Raw genomic sequence first — 7,240 nt, 5'->3', positions numbered from 1 at the left:
TCATCGTAACAAAAAGATCAAGTTCCTACGGTCTGATCGTGGGGGTGAATATCTGAGTTTCGAGTTTGGTACTCACTTAAGACAATGTGGAATTGTTTCGCAGTTGACACCGCCTAGAACACCACAGCGTAATGGTGTGTCCGAACGTCGTAATCGTACTTTGTTAGAGATGGTGCGATCTATGATGTCTCTTACTGATTTGCCGTTATCGTTTTGGGGTTATGCATTAGAAACAGCTGCATTCACTTTAAATAGGGCACCATCGAAATCCGTTGAGACGACACCATACGAACTGTGGTATGGCAAAAGACCAAAATTGTCGTTTCTTAAAGTTTGGGGATGTGATGCTTATGTCAAAAAGCTTCAGCCTGAAAAGCTGGAACCCAAAGCGGAAAAGTGCGTCTTCATAGGTTACCCGAAAGAGACAGTTGGGTACACCTTCTATCTCAAATCCGAGGGCAAAGTGTTTGTTGCTAAGAACGGAACTTTTCTCGAGAAGGAGTTTCTCTCGAGAGAATTGAGTGGGAGGAAGATAGAACTTGACGAGGTTGTCGAACCTCTCATCCCTCTGGATGGTGGCGCAGGGCAAGGGGAAACCTCTGTCATTGCGACGCCGGTTCAGGAGGAAGTTAATGATGATGATCATGAAACTCCAGTTCAAGTTTCTGTTGAACCACGCAGGTCGACGAGATCACGCGCTGCTCCAGAGTGGTACGGTAATCCCGTCTTGTCAATCATGTTGTTAGACAACAATGAACCTGCAAATTATGAAGAAGCAATGGTGGGCCCAGATTCCAACAAATGGCTAGAAGCCATGAAATCCGAGATAGGATCCATGTATGAGAACAAAGTGTGGACTTTGGAGATACTGCCTGAGGGCCGCAAGGCTATTCAGAACAAATGGATCTTTAAGAAGAAGACGGACGCTGACGGTAATGTAACCGTTTATAAAGCTCGACTTGTGGCAAAGGGTTTTTCACAAGTTCCAGGAATTGACTATGATGAGACTTTCTCTCCCGTAGCGATGCTTAAATCCGTCAGAATCATGTTAGCAATAGCTGCATTTTTCGATTATGAAATCTGGCAGATGGATGTCAAAACGGCGTTCCTTAACGGTTTCCTTAAGGAAGAGTTGTATATGATGCAACCCGAAGGTTTTGTCGATCCTAAAAATGCTGACAAGGTGTGCAAGCTCCAGCGATCCATTTATGGACTGGTGCAAGCATCTCGGAGTTGGAACAAACGCTTTGATGAGGTGATCAAAGCATTTGGGTTTATACAAGTGGTTGGAGAATCTTGTATTTACAAGAAAGTGAGTGGGAGCTCTGTGGCGTTTCTAATATTATATGTGGATGACATATTACTGATTGGAAACAACGTAGAGCTTTTGGAGAGCATAAAAGGTTACTTGAATAAAAGTTTCTCTATGAAGGACCTAGGAGAAGCTGCTTACATTCTAGGCATTAAGATCTATAGGGATAGATCAAAACGCCTGATAGGACTTTCACAAAGCACATACCTTGATAAAGTTTTGAAGAGGTTCAAAATGGAACAGTCCAAGAAAGGGTTCTTGCCAGTGTTACAAGGTACGAGATTGAGTAAGACTCAGTGCCCAGCAACTGATGAAGATAGAGAGCATATGCGCTCCGTCCCCTATGCTTCAGCCATAGGTTCTATCATGTATGCGATGCTGTGCACTAGACCGGATGTTAGCCTGGCCATAAGTATGGCAGGCAGGTTCCAGAGTAATCCAGGAGTGGATCACTGGACAGCGGTCAAGAATATCCTAAAGTACCTGAAAAGGACTAAGGAGATGTTTCTCGTGTATGGAGGTGACGAAGAGCTCGCCGTAAAAGGTTACGTCGATGCAAGCTTTGACACAGATCCGGACGACTCTAAGTCGCAAACCGGATACGTATTTATTCTTAATGGGGGTGCAGTAAGCTGGTGCAGTTCCAAGCAAAGCGTTGTAGCAGATTCTACATGTGAAGCGGAGTACATGGCTGCCTCGGAGGCGGCTAAGGAGGGTGTCTGGATGAAGCAGTTCATGACAGATCTTGGAGTGGTGCCAAGTGCACTGGATCCAATAACCTTGTTCTGTGACAACACTGGTGCCATTGCCTTAGCAAAGGAACCAAGGTTTCACAAGAATACCAGACACATCAAACGACGCTTCAACCTCATCCGCGACTACGTCGAGGAGGAGGACCTAAATATATGCAAAGTGCACACGGATCTGAATGTAGCAGACCCACTGACTAAACCTCTTCCACGGCCAAAACATGATCGACACCAGAACTGTATGGGTGTTAGATTTATTACAATGTAATTCACATGGTGATGTGAGGGCTAGATTATTGACTCTAGTGCAAGTGGGAGACTGTTGGAATTATGCCCTAGAGGCAATAATAAATGTATAGTTGTTATTATAATTCCTGTATCAAGATAATAGTTTATTATCCATGCTATAATTGTATTGAATGAAGACTCATTTACATGTGTGGATACATAGACAAAACACCGTCCTTAGCAAGCCTCTAGTTGGCTAGCCAGTTGATCGATGATAATCAGTGTCTTCTGATTATGAACAAAGTGTTGTTGCTTGATAACTGGATCACGTCATTAGGAGAATCACGTGATGGACTGGACCCAAACTAATAGACGTAGCATGTTGATCGTGTCATTTTGTTGCTACTGTTTTCTGCGTGTCAAGTATTTATTCCTGTGACCATGAGATCATATAACTCACTGACACCGGAGGAATGCTTTGTGTGTATCAAACGTCGCAACGTAACTGGGTGACTATAAAGATGCTCTACAGGTATCTCCGAAGGTGTTAGTTGAGTTAGTATGGATCAAGACTGGGATTTGTCACTCCGTGTGACGGAGAGGTATCTCGGGGCCCACTCGGTAATACAACATCACACACAAGCCTTGCAAGCAATGTAACTTAGTGTAAGTTACGGGATCTTGTATTACGGAACAAGTAAAGAGACTTGCCGGTAAACGAGATTGAAATAGGTATGCGGATACTGACGATCGAATCTCGGGCAAGTAACATACCGAAGGACAAAGGGAATGACATACGGGATTATACGAATCCTTGGCACTGAGGTTCAAACGATAAGATCTTCGTAGAATATGTAGGATCCAATATGGGCATCCAGGTCCCGCTATTGGATATTGATCGAGGAGTCTCTCGGGTCATGTCTGCATAGTTCTCGAACCCGCAGGGTCTGCACACTTAAGGTTCGACGTTGTTTTATGCGTATTTGAGTTATATGGTTGGTTACCGAATGTTGTTCGGAGTCCCGGATGAGATCACAGACGTCACGAGGGTTTCCGGAATAGTCCGGAAACGAAGATTGATATATAGGATGACCTCATTTGATTACCGGAAGGTTTTCGGAGTTACCGGGAATGTACCGGGAATGACGAATGGGTTCCGGGAGTTCACCGGAGGGGGGCAACCCACTCCGGGGAAGCCCATAGGCATTTGGGGGGGTCACACCAGCCCTTAGTGGGCTGGTGGGACAGCCCACCAATCCCCTATGCACCAAGGGAGAAAAAATCAAAGGAAAAGAAAAAAAAAGGAAGAAGTGGGAAGGGGGAAGGACTCCCTCCCACCAAACCAAGTAGGACTCGGTTTGGGGGGGAGAGTCCTCCCCCCTGGCTCGGCCGACCCCTTGGGGATCCCTTGGACCCCAAGGCAAGGTCCCCCTCCCTCCTCCTATATATATGGGGCTTTTAGGGCAGATTTGAGACGACTTACTCACGGCTGCCCGACCACATACCTCCATAGTTTTTCCTCTAGATCGCGTTTCTGCGGAGCTCGGGCGGAGCCGTGCTGAGACAAGATCATCACCAACCTCCGGAGCACCGTCACGCTGCCGGAGAACTCTTCTACCTCTCCGTCTCTCTTGCTGGATCAAGAAGGCCGAGATCATCGTCGAGCTGTACGTGTGCTGAACGCGGAGGTGTCGTCCGTTCGGTACTAGATCGTGGGACTGATCGCGGGATTGTTCGCGGGGCGGATCGAGGGACGTGAGGACGTTCCACTACATCAACCGCGTTCTCTAACGCTTCTGCTGTACGATCTACAAGGGTACGTAGATCACTCATCCCCTCTCGTAGATGGACATCACCATGATAGGTCTTCGTGCGCGTAGGAAAATTTTTGTTTCCCATGCGAAGTTCCCCAACATCTTCAACTTTTTGAGTGAAGTTGTTGTAGACACGGTAAGAGTGAGAGTTTGATCCGTAACCAAGAAGGTAACCTTCATAAGATTTAGGTGCAAATTTAGACCGACGATGCTTATCCAGAACGTAGCACTTAGAGCCGAATACCTGAAAGTATCCAACTTGGGATTTGTTACCAGTGAGTAGCCCGTATGCCATTTTACCGAGAAGCTTGTGCAGGTAGAGTTGGTTTATGGCATGGCAAGCTGTTTCCACGGCTTCTGCCCAAAAGTGTCTTGGAGTCTTGTATTCGTCAAGCAACGTTCTCGCCATCTCTATGAGCGTCCGGTTCTTCCTCTCAACAACTCCATTTTGTTGAGGTGTGTACGTCGCCGAGAAATCATACAAGATACCTTCTTCGTCAAGAATAGTATCCACATTAGTGTTCTTGAAATCCATTCCGTTGTCGCTCCAAACCTTCTTGATCTTCACTTCAAACTGGTTTTGAGCTTTTCGAGCAAAGTTCTTGAAGATCATTTGTACCTGCGACTTATCATTGAGAAAGAACACCCACGTAAATCTGGAAAAATCATCAACAATGACTAAACCATAAGAATTTCCACCGGAACTCTTGTAAGCATTGGGACCAAAGAGATCCATGTGAAGCAGCTCGTGGGGTCTTCATGTGGTCATGATGTTCTTCACGGGATGACTTCCACCAACTTTCTTTCCTCCTTGACAAGCACTACAAAGTCTATCTTTGTCAAAGATAACATTTTTAACATCAATAATATGATCACCTTTGATAAGTTTGTCAAGATTACGCATACCAACATGTCCAAGTCTTCTATGCCATAACCAACCTTTAGAAGATTTTGCGATAAGACATGTACGGGGTTTGGATATCTTCGAGAAATCAACAATGTATAGATCGCCTCTACGAAAACCAGTAAAGACGATGTTATGATTGTCGCTACGAAACACTCGACATTCAACTTTCCTAAATAGCACATCGAAACCAAAGTCTGCTAGTCTAGATATGGAAAGAAGATTGTAGCCAACTAGCCAAGGGATTCAACAAGCAAGACATTCTGAATGGAACTGCCATGAGATACAACCATCTTACCAAGACCAAGTACCTTACTATTGGAGTTGTCTCCAAAAGTCACATACTTCCAAGGTCCACGGTTTGGTGTAATCTCATGCAACATGTCTTTATCTCCGGTCATGTGATTGGTGCATCCACTGTCAAGAACCCACTCCTTTCCACCGGCCATGTAGTCTTTAAGGTTAGCCATAAGACTAAGGTTCCTCATGGTCTTCTCATACCTGATGTCAAACTCTTCATCTTCATTGTAGTAGCCATGCTCTACATTGTCATCATCGGGTGAAGTTCCCTCATCATAAGAAACAAGAATTTCATGAGAAATTTGACAATGACAATGTTCATGTTTATGCATTCGAATGGCTTCAACAATGATATTGTTAATAGTAATGACATCTCCTTTAGCACGCATGAGGTCACGAAGCTCAAATAGGCATTTATCGAAGTTAGGATCGGTTGACTTCATTTTGTGGAAAGCAATCCATTTGTGGAAAATGATATCAAGATTTTTCAAGGAATAATTTGGGTATCTTTTCTCTAAGTATATCCACAAGGTATGAGCACACTCAAAGTTTTGCAGTTGATTAAGCACATTTCTTGGTAAACCTCTAATGATTAGATTGACAGTGTTAAGGTTACCAAGCATATTAACTTCATCATCTTGATAAGGATGTATGGGATCAATGGGAGGCGCATCAGCATATTCAACATACTTGCGCAAATGGAACTCATCAAATATAACAAGCATTTCATTTTCCATTGTCTAAAGTACTCCCCATCAAGAATTGGCACTCTACAACTAAAAATCTGAGAACTAGTCACATTCATCTTCCTCCAATGGTGGTTAAACCAAGGTTTTGGAGACCTTGCTCTGATACCAATTGAGGGATCGATAGAAGATGTGTCTAGAGGGGGGTGAATAGACTACTTGTCTAGATAAAATTTCTAGCCTAACCAAAATTCTAGGAGGGCAGAAATTCACGAGTTATAACAAGTCAAGTACACCCTACACATGCAGTTCTAAGAGTATAGCAGCGGGATGTAAAAATGCAAGTGTAATGTAGAGGAGTAAGGTAGGGAGATCAAACGCATGAGGTTGACACGGCGAGTTTTGGCATGGTTCCGATAGGTGGCGCTATCGTACGTCTATGTTAGTGAAGAGTTCAACCCACGTAGGGTAACGGCTACGAGAGTCCACGGAGGGCTCCATCCATGGAGGGTCCACAAAGAAGAGGCTTTGTCTATTCCACCACGACATCCGTCCACGGAGGACTAGCCTTACTCACGGTAGATCTTCACAAAGTAGGCGAGCTTCTTTCCCTTACAAACATCTTGGTTCAACTCCACAAGATGGAGTAGGAGGCTCCCAAGCGACACCTAACCAATCTAGGAGGCACCACCCTCCAAAAGGTAGTAGATGTGATAGATCAATGAACTCCTTGCTCTTGTGCTTCTAAAGATAGTCTCCTCAACACAAATCACTCTCTCACAGAATGTGCATGGGTAGGATAGGTTGATTTGGTGGAAAGCAGTTTGGGGAGGCTAGAGATCAAGTTTCAAATGATTGGATTGGAATATCTTGGTCTCAACACATGGGTAGGTGGTTCTCTCTCAGAAAATGGATCTGGCCATGAACTGTGTGTTCCGAGTGCTTCTCCCACGAATGATAGGTGGGTGAAGGGGTATATATAGGCAACAACCAAAGTCCAACCGTTACACACAAAAGGGCAAACTCGGTGACACCGAAGTTGGAAACTCGGTGGTACCGATTAGCACAAAGGTGTGAACTTTTGAATCTCGGTGAGACCGATATACGAAACTTGGTGGCACAGAAAAGGTGACTAATGGTCAGATGGCCAAACTCGGTGGCCCCAATACTCAAACTCGGAAATTCCGATTTTGTGTATCTTGGCAACAGAATGTTGGTTACACTGAACTCGGTAGCACTGACTTGGT

Source organism: Hordeum vulgare, chromosome 6H (genome assembly GCF_904849725.1).
Source record: "Hordeum vulgare subsp. vulgare chromosome 6H, MorexV3_pseudomolecules_assembly, whole genome shotgun sequence".
NCBI lineage: Eukaryota > Viridiplantae > Streptophyta > Magnoliopsida > Poales > Poaceae > Hordeum > Hordeum vulgare.
The sequence above is the reverse complement of the archived record's forward strand: the minus strand, read 5'-3'. Positions refer to the sequence as shown.